This window comes from Lygodium microphyllum, chromosome 29, assembly GCF_053477565.2.
Source record: "Lygodium microphyllum isolate KBCC chromosome 29, Lygodium_microphyllum_v1.1.10, whole genome shotgun sequence".
Lineage (NCBI taxonomy): Eukaryota > Viridiplantae > Streptophyta > Polypodiopsida > Schizaeales > Lygodiaceae > Lygodium > Lygodium microphyllum.
Window position 1 is genome coordinate 51554313 of NC_141163.1, and position 12625 is coordinate 51566937.

Genomic DNA, 12625 nt, shown 5'->3' on the forward strand with positions numbered 1-12625 from the left:
ATCCCCTCACATGCAATCCAACCAGTCGTGGTGGCAACCTCGACAATCACCCCAACATAAGGAACTACTGAAGGGGCAATCAATGAAAGCAACATCATGGCCTGGGTGCAGTACTTAGTGAGAAAACTGCAAGAAATTGCACTGTACCTAGTGAAGGAGCCCCCCTTACAAGAACAAAGAGGTTAGTAGAGCAACTAATGCAGAATCATGCCAAGGGCCAAAGATACCATGTTTAGAAGTATCAACTACTTTGATACCTTCAACCATGCACAACATTGAAGATCATGATGAATTGGTAAAAGTGCTTCAAAGCCAACTTGACAAGATGATGGAGGAGAAAAAGGCTACATTTACAAAGATGGAAGAAGAGAAGATTGCATTTGCAGCCTATAAGGTAGAAAGAACAAGGATAATGACAATCTTAAACAGGGAAATGATTGCACTAAAAGAGGCGTTAAAGGCAAGAGAAGGAGAAGAGAGCTTAAATGATTTGTATGATGAAGAAAGAGACAACCACATTGCCTTAGAAAACATGTGCGCCTTCATTTCCAAGGGAAACAGGCACCTAGAGGAGCTAGAAATAAAGGAGTTGAAGAGCCAAAAAGAAGAGACAAGGACATAGTTGTAGGCGGCAAGGACCCAAAGAGATGAGGAGGCCAAGAAGAAGTTGATAGAGCTGCACAACCAACTTCAAGCAGCTCTCCACAAGCAAGCCATACTAAGGGAACAAGTAGAATGTAAAAATTAGGAGCAACAACAAATGCACATATCATGGCAAGAATAGGAGCAAGTGATTGCCACCTTAGCCCAATACCAAAATCAAGGGCTAGAGTAGACAAAAGAGAAAGCAGAGCAATAGGTAGCCAATAACGAAGATAGAGTCAAAGACTTAGCTTACAGGTTGGCTCATTCCAAGAGTGAAAACCTCTTGAAAGGTGAGAAGGATCTAAGCTTGCATGGGAGAGCTATGGCGGGAGAGCAAGAGCAAGAGAGAGAGAGACTCACAATGTGGGAACTCTAATAGTCACAATGTGTCACTGTTGGCCTTCCCTTTATTCATCTGTCACTAAAATAATAAAGAATAAAGTGAAGCTGACGGGCACCCGATGCCTGCAGTGTGCAAGCGCGGGTACTATCAGTGCAGAAATACATGGCAGCTAGGCGGAGGCACCTTTACCTCCAACAACCTCCCACTTAAAGGAAAATCTGCCCCGGTGAGGAGTGAAAAAGGAAAAAAAAGATAGTACAACATGTACACATGTATAACATGATGAGGAAAGACGTCATCCCATCCCACGCTTATCAATCTCCTGAGGAAGGCAAAGCGCTTCGTCGAGAGGCTTTTGGTGAGTAGATCTACATGATTCTGGTCAGTTGAGATCTTGAAAAGGTCAATAGACTTGTCCTCAATGACCCTGCGTATGAAGTGATATCTCACCTCAATGTGTTTCATCTTCGCATGGAAGACTGGATTCTTGACTAACTGAATAGCACTCATAGAATCCAAATGTAGTGTAGGGATATCATCAATACCAAGGTCATGAACCAAACGGCCTAACCATATGGCCTTCTTGCAAGCCTCAGTGGCTGCAACATACTCGACCTCAGTGGTGGAAAGAACCATATACTTCTGCACATTGGACATCCAAGAGATAGCACCTCCAACATAGGTGAACACATAGCTAGAAGTGGACTTCCTACTATCTGCATGTCTCGCATAATCAGAGTCAGTGTACCCCACGAATCTTGTATCCTGGCTGTCATAGCATATGCACATATCTTCAGTGCCCTTTAGGTACCTCATGATACCCTTCACAGCATCCCAATGCTTTTTGCCAGGTGTAGCCATATAGCGTGCCACAACACCAACTGCAAAGGCAATATTTGGACGAGTGGCTATCATGATATACTTAAGATTGCCCACTGCGAATGCATAGGTAATCTTGGCCATCTCAGCCCTTTGCTCATGTATCTATGAACAATCGACTTGAGATACCTTCACATAAGAAGGCAATGGATAGCCAATAGGTTTCACATCCTGCATCATGCAGAAGCGCTCAAGGACTTTATGAATATACTCCCTCTGTGATAAGTAGAGGAGTCCTTGATGCTTGTTGCATCTAATGCGCATACCAAGTATGTGAGAGGCCTGTCCCAGATCCTTCATCTCAAAGCTCTTCTTAAGTTGAGTCTTAAGAGCATCTAGCTCATCATGAGCTTTCCCTGCTAATAGCATGTCATCCACATAGAGTACCAAAATAAGCAAAGATCCATCAAAGGTTTCTTCATGTACAAGCACGAATCCATAGCACTATGACTATAGCCTTGTGACTGTATAAAAGCATCGAACTTATGATACCATTCCCTAGGTGCCTACTTCAAGCCATAAAGACTTTTGTTCAACTTGCACACTAGGTGCTCCTTGCCAGGCTTTGCAAAGCCATTAGATTGCTCCATGTAAATCTCATCATGCAAATCCCCTTGTAAAAATGCCATCTTGACATCCATTTGATATAGGTCCAAGTCAAGCTGTGCAAAGACCAAAACCAAGCAAAGGGTGGTCATCTTAACCACAGGAGAAAAGACTTCATCAAAGTCAATTCCATGCTTTTGTTTAAAACCCTTAGCAACAAGTCTTGCCTTATAAGCCGGCTTGGGGTGTCCAGGGGCACTCTTCAACTTGTACACCCATTTGAATGGCAGAGTCTTCTTGCCACTAGGCAAGGAAACCAAATCCCAAGTCTCATTCTTATGCAAGGAGTCTATCTCAGATTGCATAGCTCTCTCCCAGGAGTGACTGTCACCCCTCTGCATAGCCTCATCATAAGTGAAAGGCTCTCCTGCATCTGTAACCGAGGCATAATGTATCAAGGGCTGAAATATGTTAGGGGGCATCTATCTTTAGTAGAACGTCACACTACAGGCTCTGTTGCCTGCTCAACATTCTGTCCACCACCTTGGCCATGAATACCTATTGCTGCTGCTAGTTGTCCAGTTAGCTGTATGGGATCTCCTGGCTCCTCCTAAAATATAACCATGCGTATCTCCACTATCTTCTCAGGCTGCCTATGCATCTTGTCTTCATGGAAGACTACATCATAACTGCGGATGACTTTTCACACTTACGGATCCCATAGATGGTAATCCATCTCTCTTGCGTCTCCATAGCTAAGGAATATGCATTTAACACTCTTAGGATCCAGCTTGTTATGCTTGTCCTTGGGCACATGGAAAAATGCCTCACATCAAAAGACACGTAAATGTGCTTAAGAGGGAGGCTTTCCTGTCCATACCTCCTCTGCAACCTCGAAATCAATGGCACTACAGGGCGATCTACTAATGATATGCACGATAGTTGTAACTGCCTTAGTGTAAAAGTGCTAGGGTAGACCTACATGACTAAGCATACTCTGGGGAGGGGTGTAGGGGGCATTCAACTGACGTTTAATATCCCTCTCATCACATAAATGCTCAAAAGCACGTGAGACATACACACCCCCATTATTTATCCTTAGGCATTTCAGCCTCCTATGCCCAGACTAGCTTCTACCAAAGCAAGCCATCTTTGAAAAACTACCAATACATCAGACTTCTACTTTATGGGATAAGCCCATACTTTACGTGAAAATTCATATATGAAAGTAACAAAATACTTCGCACCACCCATATACTGACAAGGCATGGGCCCATAGACATCAGAATGAACCAAATCCAAGGGCTCACTCATGCGTGACATACCAAACTTCTTATGCATAGACCTAGTCTTCCTGCCATAAAGACAATGAACACAAGAATCAAAATGAGAATAGTCAAGGGGCGGTAAGTACTACAAACTAGAAAGCATTTTCATTCCCTTAACGGACATGTGCCCCAAATAGGCATGCCAAAGAGATACATGAGGTAAAGACCCCACAAACAAAGCATGATCAACTATAGATCTGGAAACAACTAAGGGGTAGAGGCTGCCAGCCTTGGCACCTCTCGCAAGCACAACCCTGCCATGAGTAATCTTCCATGCAGAGTCTCCAAAAGATACATGATATCGCCATCAAGCTGTCCGATAGACATGAGACTACATGTCAATGTAGGTACATGATGTATATCGTGCATAACAAAATTGTTGCCAGAAGGAAACTATAGCCTAATATCACTAGTGCCAACAATCTCAGAGACATGTCAACATCCAAGCGCACAGAACCCGAAACAGAACAGTATGAATGGAACCACTCTCAACAAGGTGTCACATGAAAGGACACACCTGAGTCCAAGAGCCAACACTGTGCATATATAGAGTGTATCTTTGTCATCTGCGAAGCACTAAATGAAGTCGCTGCAAGGATATAATCCCCATCACTATCCTCGGGCTGCATAACATTGATCTCTTCAATTTTAACACTTGACTTAGCAGGTACTATGTTGAGATCGAAGACTTTTCCTACACTTTCTCTTTCCCCTTATCTTTGTGCCTTTCATTGCACAATTCATGACACTGTGGCCTTTCTTCCCATAGTGATGACAAGTCAGATTTGCATTTCTCCCACGAGACTTATTGTGCGACTTGCCACGTGTCTTGGACTGAGATTTTTGTGAATCTCATTCATGGCCACCATCCATGGCCATTACCATGGTAATTCTTTGCATTTCCATCATGTGGGCGTCTAACTATCAAAGCATGAGTTACACGAGAGGCATCCAAATTCTTACGGTTTATCTCTTCCTACGAAAGAGAGCTCTCAACATTAGATAGCTTCAGAGTTGTGGCAGAAGCACATAAGGCAGTGTAGAATACATCCCAAGACTCATTAAGAGTTCCAAGCAAAAACAACGGAGTGACATCCTCTTTGAAATCAATGCCCTATGAAACCAAGTTCTTAAGAATAGTATGAAACTGGCTCAAATGAGCTACATGGTCACATTCTCTTTCATGCAGAGATCCATAAGCTGTTTCAGCCAATACACTTGACTTGTAGGACTTTGCTTGTCATAGATGTTCTTGATCTTATCCCAAAGTTGCCAAGCACTCTGTGCTTCCCCAACCACATTCTAATGCACCTATTCAGTGAGAGACAAGATGAGGGTGGACTTGCATAACTCATCAAGCTCCATCCATTTGTCATTAGTCATAGTTTCAGGCTGCTCTCCACTCAACCTTAGTGGCTTGATCTACGATTTTTGCACCAATGCCTGCCAAACTTGGCTCTTCCAATAGACATAGTTTGTACCATCAAGCTTAGTGATGTTGAAGATAGCACTGTAAGTGGAAGAAGATGCCATACTGTAAGTTGAAACAGTGTAGACGGCTCAAAACTACTTGTAAATTACAGAAAATGACCAAAAAACCACCAAAACCAAGGTAGAATGGCGAGAAACGAGTATTTAATGATGCTGCCCACCAGGTAACATCAAAAGTACATCAAACTAGGATGATTCAGCATGAAAAATACATGACAATACAGAGATATTTGCTTACTTTAATTTATGACAACAGTGTATAATGAGAGCTGACAATAGGGAAAACCCAATATTCAAAGTCAATCACTGATTGTCAATGCAAAACCATCATCAAGCAGGCATAAATGAGCATGTAACAGTCAAACTGACATGAGCCAACACCCAAGCATGTCAGATAAAGTCCATTAGTAAAGTTGGTATACCCCCTAATCAACAGGGCAAAATGTATATACCATTGCCAAGACTTGACACAAGTCAATGTCTACTCACTAAATACAAAGCCGAATCAGCCCAAGTACATCTACACGGATTAAGGTATATAAACCATCCATCATCCACGAGGAGACCCTAGTCTCAAATATCCAAAAGCTCAATACACATAACCTGCACTGCTCAATGTCTCATAAGCGTACAAAGATGTTCCCACTGGCACAAAAGCCATAAGTATCAAGCAAATAAGCTCAAAAAAGCATGTAAGAGCACTAATGACAGAGTATCCAAGATCATACATCAATAAGACATCCAGAGCATATGAGCGGTCAAGTATTCAATGATAGCATCCAATGTCATGAAGACAATCCCAATCAATCTCTCATGAGCCAAAGCAAGACCAAAATAAGCTCCAAAATATCCAAATTCAAGGCCAAACGAAGCTCCAGTAGCATTCAAGTCCAAACAATGTAACTAGCATGTGTAGGTAACATAAGCATCAAGCATGTACCAAATGGGCCATACATAGACCATAGGTATAACCTTTGTCACAAAGCATGCTAGTGTAGACCAATGTCAACTAAATGCCAATAAATACAAAGCTCAAACAAGGCTCAAAATACATTTCGGAACCATCTAAAGTATTTGCCAACCTTCATTTGCATCCTAATAGTCATATGAAACACCCGGGAAGCACATGTGATGACCAATAGGCAAAGCATAAAGTGACTAAATAAGCTTCAGCCTTGGAGTGTACATCAGTGATTTAATGTGTAAAACTAAGTATTTCAAATCACTAAATCAGCTCCAAATGATGGCCAATCAATAGGCATACATTCCCCTAGCATTCGGAGACCATGCGGGACCAACCGGGCATCAAATGTCAATGCTATCCAAGCATAAACATAAAGTGATGATGTAACACTGTTTGTGGCTATATCTAGACTATGGAAAACATTCATGGACTAAGGTAAATTAATCCACAAATAATGACAATGATAAATCACCAATGTCGAGCATCAAGGGGGTGTTCCCAAGTGCCAAATGAAGTGTTTTTAAGCTGCCAATGAGTGCCAAGGGAGGGCTGAATTTTTGTAGGTCTTCAAGTTGGTGCAAACAAGGTTGATGTTGCTAGGTATGTTGCTGGTTCCATTCACTTATTCCTTGATGCATTCTATCTTCTCTACTATAACCTGCGATACATCACAAAAGAGTGCATGCAATTCATTCTTCTTAGATACCTTTGACACACTACTAGATCTTAATGATGTTTGACACAATCCAATACTACATGCAACATTACTATAGGTAGCAGTTGAACATCTTTCACTAGTTTCAAGCAAACTTATGCCATCTACAATTGCACTGTTGAGAAATCAAATGATGTATCCCCAAAAGAGGCTAGCCTGTAAGTGGCTTTGTATGAGAAATATGACAAAGATGTATGCTCTAGAAGCTCTAGAGTTGTCCAAAATCCCATAAGCATAGAGAGTAAAAGTGGTACTATCCAAAAAGTTATAAAGGCATGTACTTGACACTCCTTTCAATGTTTATGAGCCTTAATCAAGACTGTGTTTATGAGTCCAAGCTAATCTATCTTGGAACCTAATTCACTTGAGTTACAATCTCTCATTCTGATAATATATCACGTGTTTGATTTGCGTCCACCATAGCTAACTAGCTCTAGATCCGTGTTTTTCAACATGGTATCAGAGCCATGGTTGAGCTAGGTAGTTAGTGGGCATAGTCTTTCAACATTTCTTTCTCATTTTTCTTTTCTCCTTGTACAAGCCATTCAAGATCCATTGATGTGTAAGAGGTGCTGTGTAGGAGGAGAAGAAGCTTAAGGAAGTGTTGTAGTGATGTTCAAGAAGATCTGTTTGGCATTGAGGTCCATTGTCATTTCCATATCCTCAAGTTGTCATTTGGGAGAAAAGAGAAAGGCTACAACCATTGAAGGCTAGCTTTTGTTCAAACACAAGCAATAGCCACAAAGGAAGAAGCAACTGGATAGAGACAAAGAAGAGAAAGGAAGATTCAAAGGGTGCTACTGGCCTTCACTTCTCTGTGGGAAGGATTGCTCACTAGCTCTGCTATAAGAGGCCAAATTCTAGATTGATTCCCTAGGAATTAACGAAAGCAGCATCAGCAAAAGCAGGCCATTGCCTTTGCCTTAACACAAATTTGCGTTGGAGAAGGGGAGGTGTGTTTGTTTCACTCCTCATCATTTTGCTACTACCGCCATGGTTGATTCTCCTTAGTTCCAGTAGAAGCGGTTCAAAAACAAGGTCAATGTGGTCACCGCTTCCACGCAGGGCATCGGATTCACCATCACCGAATGCCTCGACCTGGAAGGTGCTTGTGTTGTCATCTCATCCCGAAAGCAGAAAAATGTGGATGAAGCTATGGCAAAGCTGAAGTCCTCTGGGATTGATGCTGTTGGAGTGGCTTGTCATGTCAGCAATGCTAAATAAAGAAAAAAAACCTTATCAAACTCGCCATTTAGAATTATGGCCATATTGACTTTTGTGATCTCAAATGCAGCAGCTAACCCCTTTATAGATCCCATTCTCCAGATGTCTAATGCAACATTGAATAAGCTATGGGAAGTTAATGTTAAAGCAGTTCTTCTCATTCAAGAGGTAGCTCCTCACTTATCCAGAGGAGGATCTGTAATTTTGATTTCTTCAATAGCATGCTTTAACCCACAAAAGGCTATTGCTATGTATGGGGTTACAAAAACAACTCTATTTGGGTTGATTAAGGCTCTTGTTGCATAGCTTGCACCAAATGTACGGGTTAATTGTGTTGCCCCTAGATTTGTACATACACATTTGTCAGAATTTTTGTTTCAAAATGAGGATACGAAGGCAGAGTTGAAAATTCATATTGGATAGGTTTGGTGTTACTTGTGATATGGTAGCAACTGTAGCCTTATTGATTTTAGATGATGCTTCATACATTACTAGAGAAACCCTTCCTATCACCGGGGGAATGCCCTCTAGACTGTAAAAAGCTACTGCTTTGTTGAATAATAATTGTAGAGGTTCTTTACAGAACGGACTAACTCTTGCTAACTGGAATAAAGATGTCAGATCTGTTTTTTCAAGGCATATGAACAGAGGGTGAAGCCCGTATTTAGCAGATGGATATGTGTCTTGAGTATTGGAGATTGGGGGAACTCTACGCTAAGATGTAATAGAGGAACTAGCTTAGAAGGTTTCTATAGAGAACAAGAACATAAAGAAAAAGAAGTCCAAGAAGACAAAGAAGACCAACTAAGAATGCAAGAAGATCAAAAACACCCAAAAGATCGAGAAAAGTAAAAGATGCCAAAAAAGCATGAGAAATATACAAAATGTTTTGCAAAAAATTTCCCATAGTGGATGTAACAAACCCTACCAAGATGTAAAGTTTCAAGCCTTAACTTGACTAGGCTGCCAAAGACCTAGTCTCCTGGTCCTTGTTTACATGCAGGGGGGGCAAAATCCAGCAATGGTAGGAACTCATCATTTGAGGGGGGTGTTGAGAAATCAAATGATGTATGCCCAAAAGAGGCTAGCCTATAAGTGACTTTGTATGAGAGATATGACAAATATGTATGCTCTAGAAGCTCTACAAAGAGTTGTCCAAAATCCCATAAGCATAGAGAGTAAAAGTGGTACTATCCAAAAAGTTATAAAGGCATGTACTTGACACTCATTAAATGTAATGGAACTATAAGTTTGAGCTACTCAAGACGATGTTTATGAGTCCAAGCTAATCTATCTTGGAACCTAATTCACTTCAGTTAAAGTGAAAATGCACACTTTACCACTTAAATCTTGGACATTGGACACCCTATTGGCCTCTTTTTGGGAAACTTTAGATACAATCTTTCCAGATGATTTGGTATTCATTTTGCTTGGTGGATTTGAAAGTACATTTGTACCTTTGGTAAACCTAGAAGACAATGACCTTGCATTTAAAGTTTTCAATGCCTCAACATGAGCATGAGATTTTGCATCTTTATTGGACTTATTGTCTTCCTTCATACTCATTGATGCATCATCGTTCTCCCACACCACCTCTGACACTTCACGGTCACACTCATCAATGCAAGTTTTAATCGCTTTCTTATCTTTGGCATTAATGTAGCATTCAAACTTGCACATTTCTCAAATACTTGTTTTGACTTATTTCCATCTTCAGCCTTGGGAAAACAATCTCTAGAGGCTTTTTCAATTTCAACGACTATATGATCTACCACCAAGAAGTAAGCTTGTTAACAACACTCAACCTCAGTCTCTACATGTCTTTTTAGGATTTCTAGAGCAAATCAAGCTAAGAAGGACCTTCACACTGTTGTAACACATGATAAGGTAGGACATAAGGCATCTAATAGTAAGAAGGCTATTTTTTCTCTTTTATGACCCAGAAGAGCTACAAAAATGTTCTAGAGATGATTGGATAGAGCTATTGGCTTCTCCAAGCATCAATTTTTTCTTATCCCTCAAGCAATTTTGGAAGCTCTAAATCTGGTATAAGCTTCTCCCACAATATAGGGTGGCAAATCAAAACTAATCACAATACCACTCTACATGAAGTATTAGCAGTAGAGAATGCTAATGAAGCATGGCTTTATTCCTCATATCTTGTAGAAGGGATTGAAGTAGATTCGTAGTTGTGGGCATGCTAGATAGCTTGCAAATAGTGTTGAATCATCCTCTTGACCTACATGAAGTCCTCATTGAAAACCAAGGCATATTGGTTATGGAGATGAAGCTTTAAGCAAGAAGAAGCTTAGTCTTGATTCCTTTTGTGCTTGTAAGGATTGAAACCAAAGATAGATTCTAATTTCCACCATGAAAGCTCAAGGAAGAGCTTGAGAGACCCTACTTTAAAAAAGTAGAGGTCACTTTAGTTCCTTATAGCCTCTTGTATCCCTCCCTTTGTCAACAAGCCTTTAAAATAGCTCCAGATTTTATGACGACTTGCCAAAATACTAGGAAGATCGCCATTCTTTTGCCAAGAACTTCCATAATGTCTTCAACTATAGCCACAATTAACTATAGAAACTTGTCCCTAATCAAGAATTGACAAAACAACCAAGATTTGTGACTCCAATTACCTATCCTAACTATAGACACCATATCCAAAGGTTGTAAATGGCCTATTGGTTGGATCTAAACTAAAGCTTTGATACCAATGAAAGGAAAGCTTGCATTAACTATAACAAACTAACATTTAATGACTAAGAAATAAGAAAATGGATAGAAATTGATAAGCTTCCATTGAAATATCTCCATGGATCCATGGCTATGAAAGATACAATAATGGAGAAGGTAGTTAATGCTAATGCTATAACTAATACTAAACAATTCTTAATAGTTTGTCAAATGATCAAAAAGTATCTCCTCATGTACAATTCTAGCCTTTTATGCCCATCCCAAGTCCTCATGAATATTTTGCCCAGCTATTCCTAAGGGCATTTATTTTCTTTATTACATATGTGTGGATTGTTTCTTGTTGAAGATGATAAGTGTGGCGAGGAGGGAGGTGATATTATTAGCAATACCTTGTATAAATATGTATATGAAAGTTAACTTTCACAATATAAATAATTTTTAGAGAAGCTTATTTTTTCAATTATTGGATTGGTTTTATTTTTCAAGTCAATGGATAAGAACCAATATGCATGTACCATGACCGAAGTCTATATAGATTGGCACAAAATGGGGCCATCCATACTTTATATCGAGATCTCATATGCAAAGCAAGAACGCTAGGGGGTCATCCATACTTTATATCGAGATCTCATATGCAAAGCAAGAATGCTAGGGTAGGCTAACCACACATCAATATTTGATAGCTTGAACAAAGATGCAAACTCATAGGTGCAAGCACGCACGATGCCATCACCTATCTCCACATGGTACCAAGGACCATTGATTACTCTTGCCCATGTCATGTTGAAGGTAGTTTCTTCGAGCTCCATATATAATCCATTTTTTGTTAGGTTCTAAACACTAATCCACTATCGTTAGCATAACTATAACTCACTAAATGTAGGATGACTATGATATGGTTATGTGGTTGATTGAGAAAAAATAGGCACAAATCTCTAACTCCAAATTTAGATCCAAGTGGGGCGAGGCATACTATACTATCAACAAGAAATTGGTAAAGAAAACTTGACATCTATTAAGAGTTGTCATAACCAAAGTGTTGGAGAAAAGTGATACTAGTACATTTTCACCCTTTAATAATTATTGGTCATACATACACATATATGGTACATTGATTGTCATCGCCCTTACGGGCAAACCACCAAGACCCATGGATTGCTTATTGCTTCAAGCATTTCAAGCTGAGAGCTACGGCTATCTCTCACATAGTCATGTGCACCCTTCCACACACTTATGTAGTGAGCTTACCTTAGAATTTGATCGAGTGTCTCCTCCCACAAATTCGTCAATGGCTCCATGATTCGAGATGTGCTCTCAAGCAAGTTCCATCTCCAAGCTCTAAGCTTCGACTTCCATAGCCCCGCATGCAAGAAAGGGGGAGAGAAGAAGAAGATTGTGAAGAGAGGAGAAGAAGAGCTTCTCCACGGTCCCTCACTCCCTCACACATACCCTCTCCCTCTCTCACACTCTTTCTCTCCCTCTCTCATGCACAACACGGAAGCAAGAGCAAGAAGCAAAAAGAGAGCAAGTTTGACCACACACAAGAATGAACTTCTTTTTTCATTTCTTGACTTTTATGCATGCCCTTATCCCCTCCTTGGGCGGCCATTCCCTTTTTGATCAGCCCTTTTTCCATTCCTCTACTCTCTTTTCTTCTCCTTCTTCCTATTAGTGTAGGCCTCAACCCATGCCTCTCATTCCTTATAATTTACATGCTAGAGAGTCCGACAGTCTTTTACAAAATGAATTGCAATGCGCCCGGTACTTTTCTTTTGCTAGCATATCATTGTACACTT

At 40.5% G+C, this 12625-nt stretch overlaps 1 pseudogene; it reads left to right on the forward strand.

Annotated features, from left to right (window-relative positions):
* The first annotated feature begins 265 nt into the window (after positions 1-265).
* On the forward strand, positions 266-8673 carry LOC148010619 (short-chain dehydrogenase/reductase SDRA pseudogene; annotated as a pseudogene).
* The last annotated feature ends 3952 nt before the right edge of the window (positions 8674-12625 follow it).